This window comes from Dasypus novemcinctus, chromosome 21 (assembly GCF_030445035.2).
Source record: "Dasypus novemcinctus isolate mDasNov1 chromosome 21, mDasNov1.1.hap2, whole genome shotgun sequence".
NCBI classification, from domain to species: domain Eukaryota; kingdom Metazoa; phylum Chordata; class Mammalia; order Cingulata; family Dasypodidae; genus Dasypus; species Dasypus novemcinctus.
The window spans coordinates 19,006,022-19,025,944 of record NC_080693.1 but is presented as its reverse complement, the minus strand read 5'-3'; positions in this window follow the sequence as shown (position 1 = coordinate 19,025,944).

The following is a 19,923-nucleotide window of genomic DNA, read 5'->3' as shown; positions in this document are numbered from 1 at the left end:
AGAGATATAATTTTATTTTCTCTGATAACAAGAACTTGAATAAAATATTAATGTACTTATTTTTTTTTCTTTAGCCTAAAACGACTGTCTCCACAACTTGCTCATTCTTTTCCCCAGAAGAGAAGAAAAAAAAAATTAAGGGTAAAGTGGCAATAATTTTAGGAGAAATTTGGAGGAAAGAGGTGTTACAGAAGAATTTCACATGTTTACAGAATCTTAATGTAATTAAAGATTCTTGGAAAAAGAACAGGAATGTCATTTCACCTCAGTCATTAAATATAATCCTATATTAAACCCTGGCTACTATTTAATAAAGAAGTCTTTGCAAACTCACGGTTATGAAATAGACTTGGAATGGTCACATAAACTAAGCGCAAAAAACAGTCAGAGTTTTGTGATCAAATATTTTCTTACATGGTTACAACCCAAAGACTTTTAAGCAAAAGCAAACTATTCACAGGAGTGCTCTCCTCTAACAGATACTGTTCTTTCCAAATCTATGAATGAGGAACGCCTGCCGCCCCCATTTCGTCCAGCCCCACCTGCCATATGCATTCTTTGGAACTTAAGAAAAAGAGAAAGGAGAGCCAAGATATATTACGTATGTGCTGGAACAGACCTGCTTTGCTTAGGCATTCTGGTACGGCTACCCAGAAACTGGAATACTCACAGAGAGCCCTTGAGTAAGAAGGAAGGAGTAACGTGAAAACAACAATCCAAATCGACAAAAGGAAATAGGACTTCCATTTCTGGCAAGTTAGCAGATTAAGGGACCATGAAAAGCCTCCCACTATTAACATGCAGAAATGAAAGATAAGATAATAAAGCCTTTAAAATTTTTATATCTGTGCTCCAGAAAAGAAAGGGAAAGGACCTAGGTCAGAAAGCTAGGAGACAGGTGAGAGCTACTCAGGTAGGTTCTTAAGCGGATGCTGCAGCCATTGAGGGAGTTACCTGAACCAATTACCTGGGCATTTGACACTTAATGGGTTGCAACTTCAAGGAAAGGTGGGAATAATAAACTCGGCACGAAGTCCAAAGAGACAACAAAGAAATTGCCTCAGCCATTATTCTTGGTGGAGAAATAGAAGACTAAATAAGTAAATTCCCCATGAGCACTCAAAACCCCAGGTTGGTGTGTTTTTGGAGTTTGTTTTACACTATATTCATTGTATGGAGAATCCCTGAGCTGAAAAGTAACATAAAATTTGTCTTGGGCTGGTCTTTAAAAGAAGCAGATAACACATTTTAGCTACTCAGGCTTCTGTAGCTTTTCCCCAAAAAATCAAGCCCCTCTGGTAATAGTAAACTATAAAGCACATGATGAAATTATTCATTCTGAATGAAAGTCAGTAGACTTTCAAACTTTTTTATACAAGTGTAAAATCTAGAGGCCCCAAGTAAAAAATAATTGAAAAATAATTTGAAAGCAAATATGTGATATGTTAAAATGACCAAAGGTATTAAAAAGTATAGAAACAATAAGGTAGAAAGAGAATTAATGAAGTGGAGGTAAAGTCTGAGTGCTCTTCCCAGAATACAGTATGAAAAATTTAGAAGCCTGAAAACTTAAAAGAGAAATTAAACCACATAGTACATAGATTGGGAATCTGTTCTCAGTCTCATGGTTAAGAAATAGATTTGGAATGGTCATACAAATTAAAACATTTATCTAATAGGAATTCCAAAAAGAAAAAAGAATAAGATAATGGAGAAGAAACAGTAGTCAAAATGATAATAGTTGAGAATTACTCAAACTTGATTTATTTTTTAAAATTTTTATTTATTAATTAATTTTTACTTACTTTTTTATTTTACTTTATTCTTAATTATCTTTTTTAAAGTTAATAGATCACACAAAACGTTACATTAAAAAACATAAGAGGTTCCCATATACCCCACTCTCAAACTTGATTTAAAAACTTCTTCAGAGGAAAGAAACACAGTAAATCTAAGCAAAATAAATAAAAAATAAATTCACATTGACACTCATTGCAGTGAAACTATGTAAAGCGTAAGGAAACCAAAACATCCCGGAAGAAAAACATAAATTGTCTACACTAGAACAGTAGCCCAAATGGCAGCAGAATTCTAACAGTAACAATGGAGGCTGGAAGATGCTGGACAGCCTCGAAGTACTGAGGGAAAATAACCAGCAACTTAGAATTCTCTTATTAACTAAACTATAACTGAAGATTGAGGATAAAAAAATACATTTTCGGAAAAAGACTATTAGGGTTTGCCACTAATAAGAGGCAGCAAAAATAAAATACCTGCAATTGGGGAAACAATAGTTGGATAAACCTATAGGTAAATAAACAGTGACTCAAATATCACAAATAGAAATGATAATTTAGGGGATATTATTTTAAAGAGGAGAATAACATATACCATGCAGTTATGCCATCATAGATATATTTTAAATAATTAGTAGCTACCACTAAAAAACAGAGAAATAAAATCTGTAAGTTCAAAGAGAAGGTCAAAAAATAAGAGGATTGGGAAACGGACTTGGCCCAGTGGTTAGGGCTTCCGTCTACCACATGGGAGGTCCGCGGTTCAAACCCCGGGCCTCCTTGACCCGTGTGGAGCTGGCCCATGCGCAGTGCTGATGCGGGCAAGGAGTGCCCTGCCACGCACGGGTGTCCCCCGCGTAGGGGAGCCCCACGCGCAAGGAGTACGCCCCTAAGGAGAGCCACCCAGCGCGAAAGAAAGTGCAGCCTGCCCAGGAATGGCGCCACCCACACTTCCCGTGCCGCTGACGACAACAGAAGCGGACAAAGAAACAAGACGCAGCAAATAGACACAGAGAACAGACAACGGGGGGAGGGGGGGAATTAAATAAATAAATCTTTAAAAAAAAAAGAGGATTAAGAGACATTCACACACACCTCAGCATACACACAATATACTGGTTTTGACACAAATATGGTGTTAAAATTTGATAGAGATGGGGAGCAGATGTGGCTCAAGTGATTGAGCTCTCACCTCCTGGGTTCAGTCTTGCCACCTGATAAAGCAAAAATAAACAACAAGAAAACTAAAGGAAAAAACCAACTCAGGAAAGCCACTGTGGCTCAGTGGCTGAGCACTGGCTTCCCACATATGAGGTCCTGGGTTCAATCCCCGGCCTTGGTATTGGGGAAAAAAAAAATTGATAAAGATGATTACTGGGCATATGAATGTTCATTATACCAATGTCTATTCTTATCTACATGTATAGACTGTTTAATAATATAGATAAGCTAACAGCAACAAAAAAAGACTCGGCATCAAACCAGTAGAAGGCAGGAAGTTGAAGTGAGTAAATATAAAGTATAAAGAAAAACCCGATTAACAGAAAAGATTCTGTAATTACAATATATGTAAAGAGAGCATTTCATTATTTAAAAGATGAAAAATCATATCAGGAAAAAAGTTAGCTCTATGCTATTTGTAAGACATATAAAAAATATAATGAACCAAAAAGGTGAAAGAAAAAGGATGGAAAGAAATATGCAAGTGAATATTAAGTGGAAAAAAGCCTTTGTGAATGCATAAATATCAGGCAAAAGAATAACTTGGGCAAAAGGCATTATTACAGATAAAAGGACATTACATGTTAGTAAAAGAAAAAATTCATCAGTAAGATGTAATTATTGTGTGTGGCTGTATATCAAAATTTATAAAGCAAGAAATAATAGAATAATAAAAAGAAGTTTACAAATCAACAGAGTAAAAGATTTTAATATTCTTTTCTCAGAATTTGGTAGACTGGTATCTGATGGCTCAAAAAGACAAAAAATTAGTAGTGATATATACAATTTGGACAATATGATTAAGAAGTTTCATTAAAGAGACATATATAGAAGAATGCTACATGCAGCAATTAAAGGATATGCATGTTTCTCAAGTACATATGGAATTTTTCAAATAAGTTGGCCATGCACTATACTGCCAAGCAAGTCTCAGCAAAGAACTGATATTCCTTCAGACCACATTACAATAAAAATTTTAAAAATCAATAAAAAATGCATTTGGAAATTTTAAAATACAGTTCTAAGCAACCAATGAGTAAAGAAGCGATAATGGAATTTTAGAACCAATTCATGATAAATTATGTATCTGGAAAATAACCAGTGAAGTTCTGGTAAACGTTTTACAACAGGCCCTCCAGGTCAGCATGTGTGTAGGGAACGGTGCTAGTTTGTAATGTTTGGGCCTCTCCACAGTGTAAACTCTCCCTTCACGGTGATTTCAAGCTACCAACAGGAGTCACTGAAGGCAGAATAGGGAAGAAATACACACAATCAGCTCCCACAGGCCAGAATGACCTGACTCCAGCAGTTCAGCACACCACTGGAAATAACTAAAATATCTCTTTAAATGCATATATTAAACAAAGGAAAAGTTTGAAAATGATGGCATTTGGTATCCACATCAAAAGTAAGGAAAAGAAGAGCAGATTAAACCCCATAAATTTAGAAGGAAGGAAATAATAAAGATAGGAACAGAATTTGATAACATTAAAAGCAAAAATGCAGTAAAGAAGATTAACAAAAGAAAAACATTGGTTCTTTTAGAAGACAAATTAAATAGGCCAATTCTAGTTAAGTTGATAAAAGGAAGAGAAAATTCAAATGAAAGAAACTATTATTTTTAAAAAGAGAGCTTAATAGAGACACAGTAGAAAATGAAAGAAAATACTATAAACAAATGCTATTAAATTTAAAAAACATAAAACTAAAAGGGCAATTGTCTGGAAAACTGTAATTCTCCAAAACTGATTCAAGGAGAAATATAAAATGTGAGTATACCTATGATTATCAAAGAAACCAAATCAGTTCACCTCCCCCTGCTGCTGCCCCTAAATACACAAACACACACAAATCCCCAGGCCTAGCTGGTTTTATAGGTAAGCTATGCCTTCAAGATATGCTGAATTTTAACGTAATAAAATTTCAGAAAAGTAGAAAAAGGAACAAAGCTATCCCACTCATTTCATGAGGTCATTAAATCATAATGAGAAATTATAGGCCAATCTCATATATGCACGAAGAGACAAAAACACAAAATAACAGTCCAAAATAATTCTAGCAGTATAGTGTCTTAAATCATTGCTAATTGAGATTTATCCAAGAATGCAAAAATACCTGAGAATATCTATTAATATAAATGATCACATTAACAGATTAAAGAAAATCATTTAATTTTTCAATAAAGGCAGAAAAGACATTTAATACAATTCAACAGCCATTCTCAATTTAACAGATATATTTCCACCCCAACTCCAAGTAAAACCAACAAGTAAATAAGTAAATCCTTTTAAACCAACCAGGAAAAGATGGAAACTCCCTTAACCTAATAAAGTATGTCTTTCAAAAACCTATCGAAAACATCAAACTTGATCATGCTAAAAGCTTGAGAATATGCTCTTATTCTACTTTCAATGTTATGCTATAGGTCCTAGCCAACACAATAAGAAAATTTTAAAATAGTTAAAAGATTGAAATATTTATAGCAGCTTTATTCATAATAGCCCAAAACTCCAAGCCACCCAAATGTTCATGAACAAGAGAATGAGTAAACAAATTGTGTAATGCAATGATATACTACAGTAATAAAAAAAATAGATTACTGATAGAGGAAGCAACAGATGAATCTTAAAGCATGTATGGGAAACAGATGTGGCTCAACCAATTGGGTTCCTGTCTACCATATAGGAGGTCCAGGCTTTGATTCCCAGGGCCTCCTGGTGAGGGCAAGCTGGCCGATGCGGCAAGCTGGCCCACATGGAGTGCCACCCTGTGTGGGAATGCTGCCCTACACAGGAAAGCCACCCATGCAGGAGTGCTGGCCAATGCGGAGAGCTGGCGCAGCAAGATGACACAACAAAAGACACAGGGGAGAGAAAATAAGAAGACATAGCAGAACAGGGAGATGAGGTGGCGCAAGAGAGTAATCACCTCTCTCCCACTCCAGAGGGTCCCAGGATTGGTTCCCAGAGCCTCCTAATGAGAATACAAGCAGACACAGAAGAACACACAGCGAATGGACACAGAGAGCAAACAATAGGGGGAATGGGGTGGGGGAGAAATAAAAATAAATCTTAAAAAAAATGATAAAAAAACTAGAAAAACAACAACACATGCTGTGCAAAAGAACTCAGTCCTCAAATAATACGTACTGTATGATTCTATTTATATAGAAAGAGGAAAAACTAATTGAAAGCAATTAGTGGTTTTCTAGGGTTGGAGGAGAGGAATTGATTACAAAGGGCATAAGGGAATTTCTTGGGGTGATGGAATTGTTCTGTATCTTCATTGAGGTAGTGATTACACGAGTGAATATATTTGTCCAAGCTTATTAAACTCAATAAGATCTGTGCATTTTATGATATGGTAATTTTGATGCAATTTTTAAAAGCACAATAAACACATAAAGTTAAAGGACTGGCAAAAAGGGAAGAACATAGAGAAAAGGATATAATTGTTTACACAAAATTTCAGAGAGACTCTACAAACAAATACTGCTACTATTAAGTAAGTTCAGCAAGGTTGCTAGAAATCAATATACAAAAATCAATAGTAATTTTTAAATGTAATTTTTAAAGGACATTGTAAATCATAGCAATAAAAACTTTAAAGTGCCCAGGAATAAATCTAACAAATGATGTGTAAGACTTTTATGGAAAAAGCAATAAAACTTTATTGGAGGAGAAAATAAAGAAGGGATTTACCATGTTCATGGATGGGAAGGTTTGACATTTTAAATATGGCAATTCAATTTTTTGAATTTATCTATAAATTAAATATAACTTCAATAAAAGTTCCAATAGGAGTTTCAAAAAAACCTTGACAGATCATTCTCAAATTCATGTGAAAGAACAAAAACTCAAGACTAGCCTAAAAAAAAAAAAGGATGAGGAAAAGGAGAAGAAAAAGAGCAGTGGGAAGTATCCTTTTTGCATATTGATATTAAAACTAAAATAATTTAAACAGAGTGATATTGCCACAGTATAGAGAGTCTAGAAATAGAACCACTTAGATATGAAAATTTAGAAAATGACAGAGATGACATCACAAACCACTGGGCAAAAAAATTAGAAATGATGCTAAGGTATCACTATATGGCAAAAGATAGATCCAACTATTCATACGGAAGAAGATAAAATTGGGTAGTTACTTTATTGTATACCTAAAATTTACCTAAACATTAAAAGCAAATTTTAAATGAATACATAGGAGAAAATATACGAGAATATCTTTGTGATATCCACGTACTGACCTATCACTTACGATGATAAAAAATAAACCATATTGAGAATGTATCTATATTAAAATAAGACCTTCTGTATCTCAAAAGACTACAGAAAGGTCAATAGCCATTATGGGAAGGTATTTACAATGCCTATAACTGACTTTATATAATCAGAATATAATGGAATTCTTTAAAAATCAGGAAAGAAAAAGACAAACAATTCAATAAAAAATGAAACACAAATAGATAATAAAAATACAAATAGATGCTCCTGCAGCTCCAATAATCAAAGAACCGCAAATTAAAACAATGAAATATCATCCAATACCTCTCAGTAAGTCCAATAATACCAAAAAAAGGTGGGGCTACTGGAAAGTGGGAAGCCTTATGCAGCACTGGTAGGACTGTAAATTGGTACAACTACTTTGAAGAAGAAATTTGGAATACCCGCCTAAAACCTATTGACCTCAAGCACACACAGAGATATGTACGTGTCTGTTCACTGCAATATTGTCCATAATAGCAAAAAATGGGGGAAAAAACAAATGTTATTAAATTACACACTTTCTAAAAATATACAGATAAATACTAGGTATACTTACTATACATGCACACATCCTTAAGGAAAGTATGTTATGATGCACAGCAATAGCCATATTGTGTCGTGATTAGGGAAAAGGACTAAGGAGCCAGAATTGCGTGGAGTAGGAATCCTGGCTCTCCTGCTTTCCAGCTGTGGGGCCTTGGGCAAGTTACTTACCCAATCTTTCTCCAGCTCCCCCTATGTAAAAGATGGGTAATAATAGTGTTATGGATGGAATCATGTTCCCTATAAAAACAGGCGTCCTCTGGGTGTGAACCCATTTGCAAATAGGATCCTTAAAGGTGTTATCAGTTCAGGTGAGGATCAACTTAATCAAACTGGGCCTTAACCCAGTATGACTGGAGGCGTTATAAGCCCATGAGAAGTATGGATGATCAGGAGGAGGAGACAGGACGTGACAGATGGTTGGCAGAGACTGAGTTATGCCTTATTGTTGCAAGCCACCACCAGAATGCCAAAGACTTCAGAGAAAGCATTGATTCCGGACTTCCAGTCTCCAAAACCATGAGATAATAATTTCCTGTTTTCCAAGTCAACCAGTTTGTGGTATATGTTACAGCAACCCTGGCAAACCCCACGCAAGAGACCCTGTGACCACCCTTTGCTAGGAGGATTAAAGGAGTTATGCATAAAGCACTTAAATGCTTGGCATAGAGTAAGTTACTGTTTTTATTAGTATCATTATCATCATCATCGTCGTCATTGCCATTACCACCAGCAAGACAGTGAAAGAGGGGGGGAAGTGATGAGGATATATCTGTAGTTTCATGTATGAGTAAACAGGGCTACAAGCTGACATATAATAACCCAAGGGTAAGCATATGCTGTTTATGAAATAACTTTCTGGGTTTTGCTGTATGTTTCAAATAGTACATATATTAAAAGTATTTTTTAACCAAAAAGATGAATGGTCTGTGGAATATTATGGAAAAACGCTAAAACCACCTTGTGTATTGAATGCCTTTGAGAGGAAAGTATTATAAGAACATGTTTTTGGACAAATGCTTGACAGCTAACTAGCTGCTGGCAACAGCAAGTTACAAGTTAACAGCTGAAGAGGGAAAAGACTGGGAAGTTAAAAGTAATTCTTTCCAGGAACATTTGAGAACCCAGAGCAGCAGAAAAATGTGCAGAAAGGCAGTTTCTCAGAATGGCTTAAACTCAGATCATCACGAAGTGCCAAGAAGTACTGTTAGCTGATACAAGTATCCAAAAAAAAAAAAAAAGTTTCCTGAAAAAAACAGTCACTAGACTACCCTATAGAGTATTTCTTCATTTAAAAAAGGGATATTTACTGAACTTCAATTATGTATACAAAGATGTTTTCTGTTTGTCTTTTTGCCTTAGTGGATTTCAGCTATTTTTTTTTTAATCTACTTTATGTGCATATACCACAATAAAAAACTTTTTTGGTGCCGCAGCAACTCTAAGCATCATGACTTTACACAGTCAAGCTCAAAAGCATTAAGTAATATATAGGGTAGCAGGCCCCTTGCTCCTCTTCTTTTTTACCAGGTAGAAAAATCTTTCCTGTAAAAGAATTTCTCCTCCTTCTCAGCACCCAGAATTGCGTCATGCGGAAACTCTTAACTGTTCACTGGCGAACAGGATTGGGATTACCGCAACAGTGTCAGACTCGTTGATTCATTTCCTTGTACTGCTACCATCTTCTTCTGGCATATTGCCACTTACGTCTGAACCAAACCTGGGTTACGTTATTGAGGATGAAGAGCCACAAAGATGAACGTAGGCTGGTCTTGGCAAATGGAAAATGCAAAAGCAGAAGACAGGGGAAGCACACAACTCCACAGCAGCTACTCACATTTCCCCAGCAAGATATTTTGCTTGTGGCAGACACTGCTGACTGCACTCACCAGTCATTACCCACGTTTTTTCCTGGCAGGAGTAAATGATTTGTTTATATGTTGGGCAGTCAAGTGTTTTCCAAAAGTTGAACCCTTCCATGACCTCGGGGGTGAATCTTAACTGGCCTCACCCCATTTCTGCAATCCCATTCCCGTTGCCAGGACTGGCTGAGGAATGAGAATGGAAGGGAAAGTCTACCGAGAGCTTCGGGAAAGGCCAGAAGAAAGGCTGTCTCTGCTGGAGCTGCTACAGCCGTCTCGCAAGCCTGCGGGTTGTCAGGGTGTAGCTTCTACTCTGAAAATAGGTCCTGAGTAATGCTGTGAGCCTCTGAATTGATCAACCTTTTAACTACCCTATCCCAAACTTAAAATGGGAGAGAATAAATTTTCCTCTTGGTTTAAGCCATTCAGTTACATCTTCCACTATTTACAGTCCAAATCATCCTGATACCATATCAAACAGAAAATAGAGAGCAAATTTACATTAATATAAAACGATTTAATGAGAGAATTTAAAAACCTAGATAGACAAGAAGCAAACAAGAGCACATCTGACTACTTTAAACTGGTTCAAATCCACATGGACAGAATAATCAGCTTCCACAATACTTAAAGAAAAACTTTTATTAAACACGCACTACATGTAAGGCATTTTCCTGAGCCATACGATGAGGTGGGATTCAAAGAGTGGGTGAGAGACACAAAAGTCATCTAATGTACAATCCTTAAATTCAAGGAAAGTTCAGCCAACAGTGAAAATTCTAAGTGGTACATCAATATTAAAGAAGTGGTTTTTTAAATTATTTTCAAGGACAGTACCTATTATCAACCAAGTAATAAATTGCACCATTCTACCATAATATATCAAATATCAGAATCCTGTACCAGACAAAAATTGCTAGGCTGTAAAGTGTATCAGGGAAATCTGTAATTTCATAAGATCAATCCTTCTTTTGAAAAAGCTACTGAAATCTGAATAATTTACTTTACCCATGAGCAAACCTGAATTTTTCATTTAAAGCATTTTTACCACTTTTGAATAATCATCACAGACTCAATTAGTGGAGTATAGATTAAAGAGTCTTCACTGTATTTGCATTTGAGTTCATTGGTTTCTGATTTGGTAGTCTATCTTTAAATTTTATTGATGAAACTAAAGCTGAAACAGAAGCAAAGGGCAAATTGATCTATTCAACTCTTGATGAAATACATCTGTGGTATTTTGAGGAGAACACATTCAGGGCAGGTAGGATTGTAAGACGTATTAAATTTGCATTTTGCCTCCATGGGGACCTTCAGAGAGATGAAGAAAACCTTGGCAGGAAGGCAGCAACCCAGATATACCATACTCTGAGTCTGAATTTGTCTACTAAAGCATACATTTATTAAAACTCCATTTTAGACCATAGAACAAGTGCTTCCATAAAGCAACAGCCCCTACTAGCTAAGTCAGGTTTATTTTGTGTTTTGTTGCAGGTTTTTTTTTTTTTTTTTAAATAAAAGGAAGAGTTGTTTAGCCACCCTGGCTTTATAAAGACGTATCTGAGGCACCGGTCCCATGGTTGGTGGAGTCAGTGTGCTGCTAAATGAAATATGGGCAATTAAGTAGTGGCTTTCTCCATAAGACAATCTGAAAGACTTTTACTATGGCTGTGTGCTCCGTTTTCCTTTTTAGTAGCCAGAAAGTACAATCTTAGCCTGTAAATGGAAACTGTGAGCTAATGGAGCATTGTCATTTTGGGCTGTGTCCCAACTGGAAGGAGGCTTTAATTGGACTGGAAAGAAAATGGGTGTGGCAGCTTGATATTATTCATAAATTCCAAAAAGAGATGTTGGTTTGTCTTTAAACTAGTCTGTTCCTCTGGGTGTGATACCCTTTGATTGTTTTAGTTTCAACTGAGAAGTCTTTGATTAATTTATTAAGATTACGGCTTTGATTTGAGCACATCATTAGAGCATGCAGGGTTGAGTCCCCGCCCCATTGGTCAACTATATAAATGGATGCTCTGTCAAGAACAAGGAAGTAGATACACAGAGAAGACAGAGGAAGAGAGACAGCTCCATAAACACTGCAAAGGCCCTGGGAAGAGAGATGAACCTGATTTGCATCTGAAGAGAATAGAGCAGTTGAGAAGCCCTAATAGATGAGCCTTAGGCCAGTCTACAACTGAGATAGGAAGAAGCTGGGACCACAGAGCCTTAAGAGAAAGAAGGAAGGCCGTACATTTGTAGACATCACCCGCCATCTTGCTTCAACATGTGGCCAATGACTTTGGGTGAGAAAGTACCTCTTATGCTACCTCGAGCTGGACTCTTTAGGGCCTTGTGTCTGTAAGATTCTACCCCAAATAAATACCCTTTATAAAAGCCAACCGATTTCTGGTACTTTGCATCAACACCCCTTTGACTGATTAATACAATATGAAAGACAGGTAGAGGATAAAGGAAGCTTCTTGGGACAAGAGGTTGCTCTCAGCTTCTAAAACTTCTTCATCAGACTGGTCACCCAATAGTCAGCCAGTAAGGACTATCTGCCTCCCTCTTTGTATGGAATCCAGCAATCTTGAAAAATGTGACTACACTGATTTTTTTTAATGAGCACACTTTTTAGTGTCAAGGTTATGGAAGAAAGACAAGACTAAGAAACTGTCACTGGGGGAGAGTGAGGAGACATGATAATTAAATGCAATAAGGTACCTGGGTTGGATCCTAGAATGAAAAAAAAAAGGGCATCAGTGAGAAAACTGGGGAAATTTGAATAAGACACATAGTTCAGTTAATGGTAATATCTTAGCTTTGACAAATGTACCATTATTATACAAGATATTAACATTAGGGGAAGCTATATGTAGAACATACAGAAATACTGTATACCCTTGCAAATATTAGTACATTTTTATATTTTTACAGACATTAGAATTTACGACATAAGAAATTTACAAGAAATTTTATTCTGTGTGACAGAGAATGCAGTGTGCTTTTACGCCAGTGGAAATGAAGATGGTTACAGAAAGATTATTGGCTGTAGAACCTGATATTTGGTACTTGGAAGGAATCCAGAAGATTCACTTGCTTCATTTCAAGGATATATGGTATGTAGTGCTGGCCCACGTGCTCTCCTGGCACTGCAGTGAGAGCTATGGACGTGAGGAAGAAGTTGAAGTCTATCACTGGCAGTGCCATGACTCACTACCTAATTATCCACCTGCCGTAGGCCAGCTATTTACCAGCTGTGTTCTGAGAGAAAAACTGGAGTTTGGGGAAGCCAAGAGGCAGGGAGAGGAGGTTACTAAGGAGTCAGAGATAGTGGGCCTGGGTCCAAAGTCTTATGTTTATTCAAACAGCTTTATTTCAACATGGACTTTGTAGATTGAGTTTTTGCATAAGGTTTCATTGGAGAAGAAAGTTCTATGGGCAAATATGCATTTGTTCACCTGGGCTTTTCATCCTTATTCTTTAACTTTTGATATGGAGATTTTCAGACATACACAAAAAAATAGAATACTTCAGTGAATTCCCATGCACCCAACAATGATCAACTCATGGTCCATCTTGTTTCATCTACTCCATAATCCTGTCCCACCATCTGCTCCTACAGTATTATTTTGCAGTGAATTCCAGACATGATATCGTTTCATCTGTAAAATCGTTTCATCTGTATGTATCTCTAAAAACTAACAGTTTTGTAAAAAGCATAACCACAGTAGACTTATTGCCTAAAAAAATAATAATAATGCCCCATCAAATATCCAGGCAGTGTTCAAATTTCCTAGATTACTCATAAGTTTTTTTTTTTACAGTTAGTTTGTTTAAATCAGGAGTGAAATAAGGTGTATATCTTGCATTCCTGTCTCTTAGTTATCTTATAAACTATAGACTCCCTTCTTCCTTCTTTCCTTTCCAGTTTTTTATTGAGTTGTTCATCTCAGACTTTTCCACTATTCGCTGGTTACATTCTTGTGGTGTCATTTAACACATTCTCTGTCCATGGACTTTTCTTTTTCTGACTTTCTTTAAATGTTTTTTTCCAAGTTAACTTCTATTCTGAGCCCTACTATTCTTTTTTTTTTTTTTAAGATACTTAGATTGTACAAGTGTCACATAAAAAATATAGGGGACTTTCATATGCCCCACTCCCCACACCTCACACTCATTCCCACATTAACAACATCATTTATTAGTGAGGTACATTCATTGCAATTGATAAACGCATTTTGGAGCATCGCCACTAAGTGTGGATTAAAATTTATGTTGTAGTTTACACTCTCTCCCACTCAATTCTGTAGGTTTATGGTAAGATTTATAATGGCCTATATCTGTTGTTGCAGTGTCATTCAGGACAATTTCCAAGTCCCAAAAATGCCCCCATATTATACCTGTTTTTCCCGCTCCCTGTCCTCAGAACCTCCAGTGGCCACTGCCTCCACATCAATGATATAATTTCCTCCATTGCTAGAGTCGTAATAAATCTATAGTAGAATACCAGTAAGCCTACTTTAGTCCATAGTTCATTCTCCAATCGTGGGGATTCTGGGATAGTGATTCCACTCTACCTCTAACTGAGAGGGGACTGTGATCCCATAGGACTGATGGATGGGACTCTCTAGCTTGCAGCTGTAGAGTCTCTTGGTTCCTTGGTATGGTAGTTGAATATCAGCACCTCCATGTTAGTTGTCCTGGGTGAGACCAAAGAACCGGAGAGTAGGTGTTGCAACTCCGTTGAGATTCAGGGCCCAGCTGTGAGCCCTACTATTCTAAACACCCCGCAGCATTGATTTCATTCATTGCTCAGGATTTATTCCAGCCCACTTGAGGCATATATGTCCAAATGCCTACTGGAAATCTCCATTTGGATATCTCATAGTCACTCGCAATCTCCACAAGTCTTTCCAAAACAGAGTTCACTGTCTTCTCTCCCTTCCTCTACCAACATTTCCTCCCTCCCTAGTCTCCCTTCTCCTCAGTGACTGGAATCACCATCTGCACAAATACCCAAGCCAAAAGCATGGGTGCCATCTTTGACCCCTCCCTCTCCTAAATCTCCCATATTCAATCCATTCCAAGCCCTGTCAATTCTACCTGAACCATCAAACCCTTCCACTTTTCTCCATCTCCAATGCCAACACTTAGTTGATGCTACTCGAATTGCTTATCTGGTTTGCTTTGGCAGCTTTCTGATTAGTTTTCTTGTTACAATTCTTGCCTTATTTAAAATTATTTTTCCATTCTGCCTTCACAATGGTCTTTTTAAAACAAACCTGATCACATTGCTCTCCAATTGGAAGCAGGTCATCGGCTCTATCATAAAATCTGAGGATAAAATCCATACAGGGATTAACAGGGAAAGCCTTTCAAGATTTAGGCCCTGCTCACCTTTCCAGACTCATTTCCCCCTTCTTCTTTATTTCCCAAACTCCCTCTGAATCTGCAGATAATATTCCAGATTTTTATGCCTCTCCCTTGTCCTCACATACTTAAACCTACTTTTCTTGGATTTCCACATTTTTTGTCACTTCCTTTAGTTCCCTTTGCTGTCACCACTCAGTACTGTGTTTACTTGTTCATTCTATTTGCTCTCATCATGCCTGGACCTTAGCTTTATCATGAGAATGCTGTATCCCCCACTACACAATAATCTCCTTAAGAGCAGGGCATATGTCTTGTTCCTTATCTATACATTGGACCTGGCAAATGTCTAATACATAGTAGGCACTTAAAAAATCCACTGACTGAACTGATAAAGGAGTGAATGTATAAGTGAATGGATCAATCAGTCAATGAGCAAAAATGCTCATATAAATACAGCCTAGGTCCAAACAGATCAAATGGAATAAAGACAAGCTGGATAATTCAGATTTTCAAAAACTTCCATCAATGAGAGCTTTCAATCTTTTAATATAAATTACATGGATTCATCCAATACCCAATCCATTATTCACTTCATCTTGCTTGACAGGATTTTTAAAATGTAGGAAAGGAAAACTATCTTCAGTGCATTTCCCAGATAAGTGATGAAACTAGAACACAGGCATAGAATTTTATGATAAAACTTTTGGTTAACATGCTTCAAATATTTGATAACCCTTTTGCAAGCACAAGATTAATATTGAAATTGTGCAGTATCCCTCTCTTTTTACAATATTCCTACTAATATAAAGTTTCCATGGCTGTTCATAATGTGTTTCTCTATGTAAAGTAACACTTGCTACCTCTTTTTAAAACTGGTAGTTAGCGCACATAAAAAAATTTAGTCCCTTAAAAAAAGTCCATGCTTTGAACATCTATATCCTTCTCTTTTCACAGATTGGCTTGGATCCTCATTTTACTTGTCAATGGTGCAATTATGAAATTCTAGTCGCCTTTAGTGACTATTCAAAAGTGAGAATCCTCCTATTGTGGCATCTCTGGGGTCCAAAGTAATATAAACAAGAGACCTGCATGGCACACAGAACCTTTGAAAACAATGTGACCTTATGGTGTCCACTGTCATTTTAGGTGATGATGATGTGATTTTCAAGCCCAATTCCAAGGAATAAGCATTGAAATTTATATAGAGATTATTAAGTCCCACCAAGAAGAAGCATCCTTCACTAGCCCCCTCCTGGTTCACCCTACCTTCCTTACCATCACAATGCATGACTTTATAAAGCTACGACTGAGAGAACAAGTAGAAGCACACCTGCAAATTCCTCTTTAACACCAGTTTGAAATGGTATATCCATAAGGGAACTCATCTAGTGAAGTTAGAGGCCCTTAATGTGCACCGGTCAATCAGCAGATGAAAAGCATTATCTAAGCACATTTCTTAGCTTGAGCAATAAGGAACAGAGCCACAAATACCCAGCAAAGTGGGAAAAGCCTCCAGAGCAACTCAGAAAAGGGAAAGTAGTCCTGCTCTCTTTAGTTCATTATACTCAAACAGCAGAAGCCTGAAAGCATTCTAAAATAGGAGTTTTGTGTTGAGAGCTTAGTTCTCATTGTAGTAAATTTATCTCTGAGAACAGCTTAATCTACATCCCAATAATCGTGGTAAATAATTTTGAGATTATGATTGTTTACTAAATAATCTGAAATTGCTGTTTTGATTTCCTCTTTGCCCCGCATTATTTGGGAAAGATGCAAATTGCCAAAAGCTTTGTTTTGGGGATGTTCATATTTTTGTTAAAAATTGCAAGTTTTATTGCATTTTGTGCATGTACAATTCCTCTGTTTTGGAATTTATTGAAATAACATGATCAGTATTTCTAAATGTTCCATGATATATTATGTAAACTTTCTCACTAATTACTTATCTTGTTTACATTGTTTCTTGACCATAATAAGAAAGGTTATTTCAATGTCAACTTTTTCAATAATTCAATAAGAAAAGTTCTTTCACTATGAATCACATTTCTTTTATGAAATATCCTCTTCTTCTTGAATTCTGTGTTATGACATATTTCTAGTTTGAATAATTTTTTTAGGTAAATTTTTTCAGGGTGGGCATATATGGAGTATATACTCTGAGTCCCCAGATATGTCTAAAAATGTCTCATTGTACTGGCAACATAAAAATATATATATATACTGATGATATAAACTTTTGGGGTCACATTTTTTTTTCCTGCAGAATTTTGCCGAAACTGCTTCATTCTCTTCGGGCATTATTAGTTGTGAGAAAAGTAAATATGCCTGTTGTAGCAATTTGATACAATTGATGAATTCCAAAAAGAATTATTGGATTATGTTTGTAAATTGGTCTTTTCCTCTGGGCATATGAGATTATATCAGATTCATATTGATTACTTAATCAAGTAAACCTCTTGTGTCAGTAGGGCACTGAGTACCCACCCCTTTGTAGGTGGGGACTCACAGATAAGAGGCATGGCAATGGACAGAGTTGAGGGTTTTTCATGTTGGAGTTTTGATGTTGGAGTTTTATACTGAAGACTTAAGCTGGAGCCTTGGGAAGAGAGGAATCCAGGAAGCCTGAACCCTTGCAGACATCAGGAGCCGTCTTGCTCCAACACGTGAAAATAGGCTTTGGTGAGGGAAGTAACTTATGCTTATGGACTGCTATGTTTAAACTCCTACCCCAAATAATTACCCTTTATAAAAACCAACCGATTTCTGGTATTTTGCATCAGCATCCCTTTAGCTGACTAATACACCTGTCTATGTTTCTCATTATATTTAAATTCCTTAGAAATTACAAAAAATAATAACTAGGATATTCTAGGTCTATTTTTATTAAATTTATCTGACATTAATTTTTGCCCTTTTAATTTAAATATCTAAGTCTTTCTTTTGTTAGGAAAAAATTTACAGATGCCACAGAGAAAAGGTGGCATTGGAGTGGAGTGGGAAAAGTGGACATGGTGGCTGATATGGGTATGGGGAATGGCAGGAAGAGATGAGATGTGGAGGCGCCTTTGGGACTTTAGAGTTGCCCTGGATGGTGCTGCAGGAGCAATCACCGGACATTGTAAATCCTCCCAGGGCCCACTGGATGGAATGTGGGAGAGTATGGGCCATGATGTGGACCATTGACCATGAGGTGCAGAGATGCCCAGAGATGTACTTACCAAATGCAATGGATGTATCATGATGATGGGAATGAGTGTTGCTGGGGGGGGAGTGGTGGGGTGGGGGTGGTGGGGTTGAATGGGACCTCATATTTTTTTTAATGTAGTATTTTTACAAAATCAATTAAAAAAATAAAAATTAAAAAATTTTTTTAAAAGTATATATAAAAAAAAATTTACCTATATTTCTTTCTTTCATTATTTCCTGAGCTTTGTCTGTCTTTGCTTTGTCTTTCCTTCTGGAAATCCTTCTGTGTGTATATGAGATTTCTTGACTACCTTTTCATAGTATTTTCTCTCTTCCATGCCTCTTATATTTTTTCAAGTCACATTCTTCAATTTATCCTGTCCTGAGCTCTCCGGAGAATGTGTTCAACTTTCCTCTAAGTCACTGATTTGATTTTCTGCACGAAGCAATCTGCTGTTTTCTGTTTGTACTGACTTTTTATTGGTCTTTTATAATTCACCATTTGCTGTTTATCTGAATGATCCTTTCCTGAACTCAAATTGCTTTTAAGTAGAAAACCAATGACCTCTCCAGCCTTCCTTGAGAATATGAACTGGGGATTTTCTAACTTAAATACTTCTATGTAAATTGGGTGAGCATCTGTGGCAGTTTGATGTTATTTATGAATTCCAAAAAAGAGATATAGATTATGTTTGTAAACTGGTCTGTTCCTCTAGGTATGATAACCCTTCATATTAGATTCAGCTGAGACACCTGATTAAATTATTAAGATGAGGGCTTTGATTCAACCACATCATTAGGGCTGCAGGGTTGAGTGCCCACCCCCTTGGTGGGGATAAAAGAGACTCTTACCCACAAGTAGACATACAGAGAAGAAGAACACAGAGGAAGAGAGACAGCTCATTAACATGGCAGAGGCCCCGGGAAGAGAGATGAGCCGATAGTCTACAGCTGACCTTGTGACGAGAACAGAGCAGCTGAGCCCAGAAAGAAATGAGCCCCAGGGAGAGAGAGCCTCATGCCAGCCTAGCTGAGATCAGAAGAGGTTGGGACCATGGAGCCTTAAGAGGGAAGAGGAAAGCTGAACCCTTGCAGACATCACCCACCATCTTGCGTCAATATAGGGCAGCACACTTTGAGAAAGTACCTCTTACGGTACCTTGAGTTGGACTCTTTAAGGCCTTCTAACTCTCAGCTTCTATCCCAAATAAATACCCTTTATAAAAGCCAAGGGATTTCTGATACTTTGCATCAGCTCCAGGTTTGGCTGACTAATACAGCATCCATCCCGTTGAGAGAGCCTGTTTATACATGTTGTCCTATCATAGGTATTAATAATATACCCCTGCAATGCCCAAAAGTGTCCAAGCTCAGAAAATGAATGATAGGGTGACTCTCCACAGAAAACTCGGTTCCGTTTCCCCAAGGCTGGGCTGGGCGTGGTGCCCACTGTGTGCCCCTTCAGAGTTTTCATGGCTAAAAGAAATTAATAGTCACCATGCACTTTTCACTCCATGCCCCGAACGCAGAGCTCAGCTCTGTACACACACAATATTATTTATCTTTTTGTTTTTCTTTACTGTCTGCATGAGGTTATTTAACCCTCACAACAGTTCTGTAAGTTAAAACAATTATTATCTCCATTTTACCGACAAGGAAACTGATGCCCAGAGTTTGGGATTG